Below are 12,496 nucleotides of genomic sequence, written 5' to 3' on the forward strand. Positions count from 1 at the left end.
CCCTACGCTCCCAGCCCCCCGCATTCCCACAGGCTCCCAAACACCCCTGGCCCCCTCACGCCACTGCCCACTGCCGAGGAGTGGGGGACTACGGGTCCCTCGGCGCTATCTGCAACCACCTCCGGGTCTCTGTTACTCTACTACTTTTAATTTTCCTGCTAGCATCACTTTTCTAATGAGCTGCTGTTGCTACAGAAATGTAAATATCGCCAGCTGACTAGTTCGGGGTTTTTTTTAAACGTCCGAAAAGACAGAGAAATGGGGGGGGGGGACACACGGACACACACCTCAGAAATATCCACTATTAAACATTTTTAACGCTAAAGCCGCACTGACCCTGCCGCCCGCCCGCAAAACCTTGCGGCTTCCTCAGGACTGGCCCCAAGCCTACGTTAAACCTTCCCAAAAACTGGCTTCAGCGCCCATCAGCACGGGCTAGGCTTACCAGCGGATGCTCCCCCGGCCGCGCTCCAGCTTGCGCGGCGCAGCGCGGCCCCTGCGCGCCCCCGCACCCCGCCCCCGCCGCGCACCGCCCGTAACTTTGCAGACGCCGCCGCGTCCCAGCGCCCAGGCGGAATTTTCGCGGGGGGCAGAAAGGCGGGAAGGGCAGCTGAGTGACAGGCTCCTGCAAGAGCTGTATCCCGCCTGCGGCACTCCCGCACCGCACCGCCCGGCCCCGCGCATCCCGCGCCGCGGGCGGCAAGTCCGCCCCGCCGCCGGGGCAGGGGCGAGCCGTGGCCGAGGACCCCCGAAACGACCCACGGCGGGGACGAGCGGGGGCATGGGACAGCCCACACGGCCAAAAGCAAAAACGCGGAGAGGAGAATGGAAGCAGACGAGAAAGCGCCCCCGCGCCGCAGCCCCGCCGCCCCCAGCCCTTCCTCCCCGCGCAGCGATGTGCGGCAGCAGCGCGCCCCGCGGGGGCAGCGCACGCCCCTCGGCCCTCCCCGCTGACCTCAAGCCAAGGACAGCTCGGCGATCCCGCAGCGCAACGAGACCCGCGGGCCCCGCTGAACCGCGCCGGGCCAGGCGGCAGCAAGAGCGACCAGGGGAAGCGAGGGGAGCGGGGCCAGCAGCTCCTCACCTAAGCACGCCCCGGTTGGTGCTCTCCGCCGCCGCTGCGGCTCCTCCCGCTCTCCGCGGAGAAGGCTGGCGCGGACAGCCCCGGCTCGCCGAAGTTACGCGCCGTCGCGGAGCCGGGCTCCCACCTGCAGCGCCCGTCAGACTCCGGCAACCAGCACGGCACAGCACCGCACGGCTTGGCTCAGCCCGCCCCGCTCCTCCCCATTGGAGCCGCCGCCGCTCCGCCTCCACCCTCCCGGAGCAACCGCGGGGGCGGAGGTGGGCAGAGGGATCTGGGACCCCTCTGCTCGCGGACCTGCGGTCGGAGCAGGTGAGGAGACGTGAGAGGCATCAGCTCCTCTTGCCAACCCCCAACCGTCCCTGTTTTTTGGTGGGGTTTTTTTTTTCCTTTTCTGGGGAAAAAGGAAAATGCTGAAAGTGGATCCGTGACGTTACTTTATGCCATCGCTTCGTACTGTTGGGCTTACGGGGAGCCCGCTACCTCAGCAATCGCTGAGAGGCTCTGATGCAGGCGCTGCCACCCGGTCCGAACCATCTGAACATGGTCTCTAATACCCCGAAAAGGCAGCGGTAGCCCAGGCAGGATGTCACAGGGTCAGCACTCCGTGACAGACCCAGGGAAACCGCAAACTTCTGTGCGACAGTTAGAGGACAGGGCCGAGTGAGCAGCCTCGGGGCTTCCTGGGCAACGCTGCCCGCAAAAAAACCTGAGCACTTCATCCTTTCAGTCTCCTTCCCTCAACAGCCCGTTGCAATTTCTGACTTTTTTTTTTTTTTCCTGTTCAATTTATAGGTAGCACTTGCACAAGTGTGTTCTAGACAGAGAAGGACAGTGTATGGGAACTGAGGGATGGAAACAAGAATACAGCTGCGCTGGTTGGAGTTTAAAGACAGTTTCCAGATAGTGGGAATCCCCTCTTGGATTTGGGAGCAACCACCCTGAAATTTTGGAGAAGGAGGTTGCACCTCTGGCAAAACAGCTGTCCCAGGAGGGGACATCTTCAGCCACATTTAGAGGTGAAGAGGATACCCATACAGAAGTGAGAATTTCCTGGACCAAAGCACAGCGGGGAAGAACCAAAACCACTCATGGCTGACTTGTCTTGGGCAAAGCGGTTGTGAGATGTCCAGACGAGGGGAAGAGTGTTCCCAGACCAGCCGCTTTGGGTGTCATGCCTGTCATTAACACCAAGATTACACCTGACCCTGTCGAGGTCTGTAAGTCACGCCGAGGCTGACTTATCCTCCGTGGGAGGCAGCCAGAATCGCCGCATTTAGAAAGCCTACTGGCTATGCAGAGTCGGTGCTTAACGCCCAGCAAATCCCCTCTGTTCAGCGGCAGGGAAGGCCCCGGAGCCAAGCAACACGGACAGACGGGCTGTGTCCCAAAGGCCACGGTGCAGGCTGGAGTAGGAAGGGCTGCGGCGTCCTTTGGCGTGCGGCCAGCAGCTCCTGCTGGCACCTCTGCCTGAAGTTTGCCCGCAGCACAAATAATTGCTGAGATCCACCACATGTAGTCTTAAGAGTTCAAAGGATACCCGTGGGGGACAGCTCCTTATGGGGGGGGGGGGGGCACGGTGTGCCAGCTGCCAGTGGCAAAGGTTAAAGTTCTGACGGGGAAATTTTAGTTCAGCTCACAAGATAATTTTCTATGATAAGTTATGCTTAGGTTGGCTCAGCGAGAACATTCTGCTATCGAAGGGAGTTGTGTGGCAAGCAAATTTCCTGGGCGCTTGCATTTTTATTTTTTATTTTATTTAACTGAGGATCTATGTACACTTATTGACTTTTACAGCTTTGCAAATTGATATGCAAGAGCGGATGGTCTCAAACACTCTGACTTCATTCTTCTGGTGTTTGGCAAAGCATTCACAGAAACTAAAGTCCTGTGTCTATGTCAGGATGCACATAATGAGGTGAGAGAGCTGGGATGTGACCCTGGCCAATGCATCAGCAGGCGTCCTCTAGCCAGGAGCCGGTGATGTTACAGCAGGGACGTGGCTCCAGCTGAGAATGGTGAGGCCAGGCTTCCCAACCGGAGCAGGGCTGCGAGGTGAGTGAAGCTGTGAGCACCAAAGTGGCTTTGGTCATGTCACACATTGCTATCACATAATAGACTGACAGTGCATCCCATAGAATAACGGGTTTCTTAGCTGTGCTAAGGTCAAGGTGGGCTCTGGGAAGGAACCATGTGGGTAGCAAAAGTGCTGTAAAGTGAGTCTTAGGGGTGGGAAGGCTCCTGGGGGAAGCTGGTGCTCTGCCATGGGTGGCAGCAGGTGCCTGGGTCTTTAGGGGAACTGGCTTCAGGTAATTCCTAAGCAATTGCCTGGCCCTGCTTTATTGGACAAAATGGCTGAAGCATATTTTGTTCCGCTGATGTGGGAAAAGGCCGTGTCAGTCCCTGTTGGGGAGGCATTAATTAAAGGAACTAATGGCGAGTTCCTAAAATATCCATCGGAGTGATCAGGATGTCTGCTGAGAGAAATCTGACTTGCTGGGCTTCAGGTTGTGCCAAGTCATTGTGTTAATCAGGAAATGAGGGTGTTCTGGGGCAGGTAAAACAGAAATAAATCACGCTGACCCTCCTCTGGTACTTTCTGCTCCTATTTCCAAAGCCACATTTTGGGAGGTGGCTTACATACGTTCGTTATGTTGCTACTTAGTAGGATGTAACAGCTCTGAAGCACTTTTTTTTTGCTTATGTTGTGGTTAATACTTTCAGCGCATTGTATAGGAGTCTCTCCTTACTAAAACTACCATCCTAAGCACCCGTCTCTGAAACTCCCCTGCTAAGTATCCCTTTCAGGGACTGCATTAGAAGAATGTTAACCTAATTTATGGTAACCTGACATGACAATTCGTGGTAATAGGTGATAAAACGTTGAAACCTTGTGACAGAGGACATTCATCTCTGACCATGATGTCATCATGGGAAGTTGCAGAGGGCTGGCTCAGGAGAGCACAGACCTTGTGAGCATGGGATGATGAATGAGGGGAAGTATTTGCAGCATCACTCTGAAGAGTCATTTACATCAGACAGGATCATTATTTCCACATATTCCAGTAGTTCCTAGCGTGGACTGGCCTCATATATCCAAACTTTTGTGGGTCCTCTATATTATTTGTGTGGCAGTGGTGGGTTTTTTACTTTAAATGAACCTAATTAATAATGCTTCATCTGTGGGATGGTGGGAGAGGAGTGGCTGGTGGTCACTCCACTTCATACTCTGAAGGAGAACTCCCTGAGGGTTGGAGTGCTTTGAGGATGAGATCAGAAGAACAGATTTACAATTAAGTTTGTGTTCACATAAAAGGGTTAATAAATACTACACTAATACACTGTGCAGATGGTCTTTTCTTTGCAGGAGCACCTTTCTGAATGGTCTCTGCATCCTTGCCATCGCAGGCACATCAACTGGCAACATTGGCTATTGGCATCCTCTGCCCCCAAGGGTATCTTGCAGACCTTCCACTGTGGCACCAGTCCTCATTTGTGTGCTGTGAAAATCTGTTCCTGAAAAGTTTTCTGGTCTGACAACTCACCTGCTTACAATAAAATCCAAGAGCCCTTGTTTAAATGCTCTGTTTCCAGTAAATGAAACTACACCATAGAAGCAGCTTTGCCCCTGCCTGGTCATTTTAAATCATAGGGGTTTGTTAGGGGAACCAGGGCAGTGTTTGTTATAATTTGTCAGCCCCTGAGGATTGCTTTCAAATTGGAGACCATTATTATCTAAGATTAGAGCTATCCCCAGCTTCATTTTTATACTATCATTATCAGACATGAGTTTAAAAGACAAAAAGACAGAAAGAGGCAGCAACCCTGCCCCATCAAATACATGGTCTGGGGACTGAAACAGATTTATTGAAATCAATGTGCACTTTACCATTGATTTCTTTGTGCAGTGAGGCCTCCTTTAGAGCTTGTCAGCTTTTTCTTGTAAAGCTGAAATGAGACTAACCTGATGTAGAAACACTGAGGATTTTGAGGTGACACCTCTCTCTCTGTTTCTCTCTCTGTCTCTCTCTCTGTCTCTCTCTTTCTTTCTCTTTCTCTCTCTTTCTCTTTCTCTCTTTCTCTAGACTTCTGAGACACCACAGAATAACTTTTATTTAAAAATATGTTTATCACATTTACTGAAGGTGTCCAGGCTGCCTAAAAATATACATAATGCATGCAAAATTCAATTTAACATTGGCAGGGGACTTGACCAGATGATATAACTGGTCATTTATAACCAGCTATGACTGTAATTGCATGTCCACATTGTGCTGTTTAAAATCTTAAATTCATCCCACACCATATTTTCATTTAGTGAAAGGAATTTATTTTAGCATCATTCTTTCCCCGTGTCACAAGAGCAATTTTTCACTGTTGATAAGAAAATGTCATTTTTTGTTTAAAAATTGCGAACGACAAAGCCATTGCCATGTCTCCTGAGCTTTTCTTATTTATTGTCTCCTTATTTAGTGAGTAATTTCAATGAATTTTGTAATAATAACAATCTGTAGTGCATATCTATCAAATTGTTCAGAAAAGACTTTAAATAAATTATTGTGAATTATGATCTCGTCATATGAAATGGTGCTTTTTCAGCCTCCATAGCTTGGCCCCTGAAAAGAATAGCAAGAAATACACTGTTTGACATTTTAAGTGGACTGACAGGCTTCTACAATGACATCACTTGCTTAGTGGATGAATGGAGAGCAGTGGATGCTATTTACCTTGACTTTAGAAAGTCATTTAACATTGTTTTTTATAAGACCTTCATAAATAAGCTGATGATGTACAGGTTAGATAAGTGGACAGTGAGGTGGACTGAAAACTGTTTGAATGACCAGGTCCAGAGTGTTGTGATCAAGGGCAGTGGGTTCAAGGGGACAAGTCACTAGAGATGTGCACAAAGGCTCAGTGTTGGAGCCAATGCTGTGTACCCTCCTTAATAATGATCTGGATGATGGGGCAGAATGCAAATTTGCAGATGAAACAAAGCTGGGAGGAATGACAGATACACCAGAAGGTTGTGCTGCCATCCAGAGGGACCTTGACATATTGGACAAATGGGCAGATAAGAGTCTTGTGTAGTTCAACAAAGAGAAATGCAAAGTGTTGCAACCAGACTTGAACAATCTCAGTACAGAGTGGGAGCTGATCAGCTGGAAAACAACTCTGCAGAGAAAGACCTGGAGGTTCTGATCACCAGCTGATCACCAGCCAGCTATGTGGTCTTCACTGAAGCAACTGGCCCTTGCTGCAAAGGCCAGTGGTATCCTGGGCTGCGCTGGGAAGAGTGATGCCAGCAGGTTCAGGGAGATGATCCTTCCCATCTTCTCAGCCCTGATGAGTCCACAGCTGGAGTGCTGGGTCCAGTTCTGGGATCCCCAGTACAGGAAGGATACAAACTTACTGGAGAGAGGTCCAGCTAATGGCCTTTAAGATCATTGAGAGACCTGAGCTTCTGAAGTTCACATGAGGAAAGGCTCAGAGAGCTGGGAATGCTCAGTCTGGAGAATAGAGGGGGGATCTTATTAATGTATGTCAATTCCTGATGGGAAGGAAAAAAGATGAGGTAGCCAGGCTCTTTTCAGTGGTGCCCAGTGCCAGAACAAGAGGCAGCTGGCACAAATTAAATCAGAAGAAATTCCATCTGAACACAAAAAAGCCCTACACTTTTTACATTGATGGCAGTCAAACACTGGCACAGGTTTCCCAGAGAGGTTATGGAGTCTCCCTCCTTGAAGAAATTTAAAAGCCATCTGGACATGGCCTTGGGCAATCTGCTGTAGGTGTCCCTACTTGAGCAGGGGGATTGGACAAGATGACCTTCAGAGGTCCTTTCCTATCTCAACCATTCTGTGATTCTCTGAGTAATTCAGATACTCCACAGAGTGCACACTTCCCAGTTCTCAGTGAGAAAACAGCAAATTACTCCACTGCAATTCCATTTTCTGACTCTGATGAACGAAAATATGTTATGCATCATTAACAACATACCAGCATATTAAAACCATATTAAGCTTGTAAAATAAAGAATATTTTTTTAACCATTGCCATCAAATTTATTTCTGTATTAATCTGAAAAATGAAATAAGCCCACGTGGATCTCCCAGTTAGTGACACCAAGTGCGTGTATTCTTTAGTTTGAAACAAAAATATTTCTGTTCAAAGTTCAAGATGGAACATGCACGCTACCATGTTTCAAATTAAAACAAAGTAGATGATTTTCAATCAGAAAGCTATGTCAAGGCAAAGGAGATGGCAGTATCACATATTGACCATTCTACCCTTTAACGGCTCATCAGTCCAGGCCAAAAGAGAATCATCTGTCCTTGGTCTGGCTGACACGAATATGCAAGAGGCATATTGTGTTGTTGGACAGGACTGGTGGCTGCCTGCAAGTGTGAAGTCTGGACAGTCACAGACCACACTGAAGTGGAAGGGCATGCTGATCGTCTTTTTTTTCAAATGAAATGAAAGAAGAATTAAAGCCTCATTTATTTAGTGGTAATTGAAACAAGACGAGCCACTGCCCAAGGTGCAACACAATATAGGAAGGCTGGATTGGAAGCTCGGCCATGTGGCTAGAGGGGTTTCACTGGAAATTGGTTGCAAACCCAGAAAATGGGGCATTGAATTGGTTGAAGCTCTGCTTTAGCTTGTGGGTGGAAAGAAGCACAAAGCGAGCAGGCAACTAGAAAGGCAGAGTGTGTGTGTGGCCCCAGAAAGGTAGCCAAGAATAAATGACTTTTTATTCTTTCCAACCCTGAAAAGCCTGGAAGAAGATCTCACAGACAAGAAGACAGCTTCTAACTGTCTGGTCCTTCTGTGTTTCAGTGGAAAAAAAAAAATATATTCTAACAGATTTTACCCAACTTGTAAAAACAATTTCGACTTGGTGCAATCAAAGAACTCTGTGAACTTTTGCTTCCTACAAGGAGCAGCCTTATCTTACTGCAACACTATATAACTTACAGCGCTTAAAGCAGTCTTCTATACAGCAGGCTAGAGTCCCATCCCACTATCAATTAGAACTCCTTTCCCAAAATAGACTGAAAAAGATGTGCATTGCAGCCTTGGAGCAATACAGCTTCTCCCACAGTTATGAAACCTTTCTTCCTTTAGGGATAAACAGAAAAGAAACATCTAATTTGTATGAATAACTCTTCCAGATGCTTAAATACTTCCAGCCTGATGAATTTTTAAGCTCTTCTGTTTTCTCTGAATGTATTACTCTTTCACCTGTTATTTTAGTGCAAACTAAATCATGCCATGTCACTAGTGCTTCACATTTCCTTCCATGTTTTTTTTAAGATTCGTGATTTGACAGCTTTTTCAAAAAATGGTAAAATATTAACCAACTGTCCTTTAGATGGTTCTCCAGGTAAGGTTTTATGTCTGGTGGTCTATGGCATAAAAAAAAAAATCACTTGCTGAAAAAGTTGTTCAGTCTACTTGTGGTTCTTGCTGAACTGAGAATTTGCAGAAATGCATGCAGTGCATGGACTACTGCTTTTTTCTTGCCAACTCCTCATCTCTAAATGCGACGCCATTTGTGTACAGAGCTATCCAGATGTGTGTCACAGCTTGATTTCTTGGGGCTGTCTATGGAAATGCTTCAGGAGAAGCAGTGCTCTCTACCCCAGTGACATGATAAATCCCTTCAGGATGCTATACAGTACTGGAGCAGCAAAGCTTTATTACATTTGCTTTTAATGTGTCCCTTTTCAGTTTGTCGAAAATCCATCTTCTCTTCTGAACATGTTCACGAAGCCCACAGAAAATTCTTTTTGTCATGTCTTACTAAACCTTTTTTAATTTGACAGTGGAAATTGTGCTTCTGTACTGTTAGCTGTTTGTTTGTAATCTGGGCTTTTTCACTTATACAACAAAAATAGCTCCAATCTGAAGGTGAAAATTCTAGTCTGCATTTCTGTGCCAACAGTCACAGAAGAAGTCTAGCAGTGCAGGGGGGTACAAACATATGCCTTAATCCTCTGAACGAACAGGTGCCTCATAGTTAAAGACAGATGAATGCTTATTTAGAATATTTATTTGGCATATCCCCTATAGGTTCCTGCCTCTTACTGCCCTGTTGCAACACTAAGGACTCATACCCAAAGCACAGCGTGGCAGCTCCTCCACTTTTGTGTCAAGAGCTCAGTTGGGAAGTGTGCACAGCCCTTGGAGGTAAGTTTTGATATGTAGGGAGAGGAGAGGTTGAAGGATTCAGATCCTCAGGAGTTGAAATCTTACAAACATTTGCAAGTTGTGGATTCCCTTGCTTTTTGCTTCTCTCTTGCTTTTCTTTTTTTTTTTTCTTTTTTCTTTTTCTTTTTCTTGACAATGTGCACTTTGTTATAGCAACTGTAGCTCTGTTCTAGTCCTGGTGCAGCACTGGGAGCTTGAACCATGGTGTAGGACCTCCAACTCCTTGTTCTGTGGAGGATTTCCCATGATAGAGCTGGGCTGTGGGAGCAGTCCCTGCATTTAACCTTGCAGTGTGCAAACTTCCTGTTGTGAGGGCTTGTGCACAGTGATCCTGGAAATGTCTGCCACCAGGGCTGCTTTGGGACTCATTTGTCCTGGTTTGGGTAGATGGGCTGGGAATAAGAGCAGGTGCTGTGATTTGTGGGGCTTGCCCTGCTCTGCTGAGCTTTTGCTCTCTCTCTCACAGTCCCTGGCCACATCTCCACCAGGGTGGTCCTCAGAGGACATCCTCCAGCCAGATGGGCACTGCATCTGCTGGCATAGGTGGACTAGGATGGACATGGAGACCCAGGTCCAGCTGGAGAAAAGGCTGGTTTTGTTTCCATGTGAGCTGCCACAAGCCTAAGAAGACATTAAGCAGACCATGCTCGTGTAGCTGCATTTTCACTATTTTCTTTTAAAGCTTTGGCTTTTATAGTTGAGAAAATAAAGATGACAAGTAAGCTGAAAACATTCTAAGGATCAGAAAATTTGTAAAGGTACTTCCTGACAGCCTTTGTATTTTGACTATGTTGTTTCTCAATGGCATTTACAGTTACTGTGACAGCTACTATTATAACCCGTTAGATTATTATATATGATTTTACAGCATGGATCATGAATTGATTACAAAAGGATCATTGCATATACTTAAGATCCATAATCTGCAGTGTATGCTACATTAAAAAATAAAAAATGCTTGAAGCAAGACTGTCTAATGGACACATGTCTTTTCAGACCATATTATTCTCCCTGATTAAATCACAGATTTCAAACGCTGGAGAGAAAGGGTTAAACCTCCTGACAGCTGCAAAAGTTTTCACAAAACAAGTGGTAAGGGTACCGTTAAAAAGAAACCAAACAGAAAATTAGTCCAACCCCTCCACAGTAGAGACTGAAAGACAGAAGATAATTCCTTGGTGAGATAATATTTGTCTCAGGTATCACCATGAAATCTGTCTTTTTTATTTCATTTTCAATTTTAAGTAAAGGCATCAAAACTAATTATTAAAATAGCACCTCACACTCCTTATTACAGTAAAAAAGAGATTATTAACATTCATGAGGGCCCTACTTAAAAAAACAAAAGACTTCAAATGAGCTGAAAGATGAAATAGATCCTGCAAACAATAGGTAATTCATTAAGAATTACAGAATAACATCAATTAGACTCAATAACTACAAATACGTTGACATATTTGACTACTTTTACACAATGTATTAACTCCACACACTAAAATTAAATACATGCAAGTGCAAAAGTAGTAGAAGGCATATGTCTAAGTTCAGTAATTCTTTGACACCAGTAGCATCTTTGTTAATCATATGAGTGGAGGAAAATAGCTTTTCATAACTGAGGGCATAATTTTTTGAGTGTTGCTGGAAAGACAGTGAAGCTGAAAGCACAGGATACACTTTGGAAACTTGACCCAACAGAAGACAGCAATTAGCTTTAATTATGATTTCTAGCATGAATATTAATGTGGTCACTAGGTGTAAAAAAAATCTAACCACCTGTAAATAGTGTGTTTTGTATGGGTGAGATGGAATGGTTATTTCTTGAGGTCAACACTTTAGTGAGGCAACTTAAAAGAGCGTATAAAGAGCAGTGGGATTGTATGCTGGGATATTAGCAATACAGGAAGGGCCATATGTCCTCTGACTAAAGAGCATTACTTGTCTAAAGACTAAAGAATATATAAAATCCCAAAATAATAAAAAACTATATACATTTTCATATATGTATTATTTTATTGAAATCTGTAATGTTTCCTATGAATTATTTATGGCATTTAGTTCCACTACACACTATACCTTACACACATTTTCTAGCAAGCTGTCTTGTTTGCAGTAGTTAAGACTTGTTTTGCCAGTCTGTTATTCACAAAAAAATTATATTCTAAAAAATCTTTCTAAGCTGCTTTCAAACACACCTGCCCATTCCATGTCATCCACACCATATGCCAGAGTCATGGGTAGTGTAAAGGGGTTTATGGCACTGATTTTATATGTGGAGCCCCCATAATCTACCCTGGCAGAGAGCAGAGCCTGACACCTGTGCAGGAAACTATAAAGCCTTAAATGTGTGATCAGCAGTTTGGGAGGAAGATTAATCATATGTTTTATGTGTTACCATTTCTCTGATAAGCCAGTAACTATGCCAGTTCAGAGGATGTATTGTGCCTTCGAAATTAATATTACAGTCAGAGTTGTCACTTCCCATTTACTCTGTGACCTTTGAGCTTGATCAGAGAAACTTGCACAGTTTTAAGTTATTTGCAAAACTTTTTTTTTGAATATGTTTTACATTCTTTTGATGACATTGTGTGCAGTTTTAGTCCTCAGGCACTTTTCTCAGTAAAGCATCTAAAAGAACAAAATTACTTTTAAATATAATCATTAAGTGTTCCCCTGAATTAGAATATTATTGACTAAATTTCATGCCCACAATAAAGCTACTAAAGCAGGTTATTGGAGCAGGATTTGAGATTTTAATTCAGATTTACAATAAAACATAAGGAAAATGGGTAATGGATGTTGACTACCAAAGGTTACTGTGATGTAAGATAAAGACTGAGACAGAGTTCAATCAGCACGATGGTGCAGAGAAAGTTTTCATCACAGTGAAGATGAATTTGTGATACTATGGACTGTTGCATTCAAAACAGGATAACTTTTCCCAAGTCTTACATAGAAACTTGCCATTTATATTACATTAAAACATTATACATTAACAGATATTTCTAAGAATGGCATGATTTTTGTTCATTATCCTTTTTAAATTAAGTCACTCTACAGAGAGAAAATCCTATGGAATAACTTTACCATGAAGTAAGAAGGATGTTTCAATAGAAGTAACAGTAGAAGTTCAACTCCCAAACAAATTTTGTTGCTGTAGAAATGTTTTTTTTTCTAAAAAATGAAAATACTTTTGACTGAATTGCA

The 12,496-nt window shown here is 44.8% G+C and overlaps 1 protein-coding gene across 1 annotated transcript in view; it reads right to left on the minus strand.

The window, feature by feature from the left end:
• EPB41L3 (erythrocyte membrane protein band 4.1 like 3) overlaps nucleotides 1-1,282 on the minus strand; it is a 143,167-nt gene extending 141,885 nt beyond the window's left edge. The window contains exon 1 of the mRNA XM_032680240.1: nucleotides 1,085-1,282. The gene's annotated coding sequence lies outside the window, so the exon portion shown is untranslated. The remainder of the gene's footprint in view (nucleotides 1-1,084) is intronic.
• Nucleotides 1,283-12,496: the final 11,214 nt, after the last annotated feature.

The sequence above is a fragment of the Chiroxiphia lanceolata genome, chromosome 1 (genome assembly GCF_009829145.1).
Source record: "Chiroxiphia lanceolata isolate bChiLan1 chromosome 1, bChiLan1.pri, whole genome shotgun sequence".
In the NCBI taxonomy this organism is placed as follows: domain Eukaryota; kingdom Metazoa; phylum Chordata; class Aves; order Passeriformes; family Pipridae; genus Chiroxiphia; species Chiroxiphia lanceolata.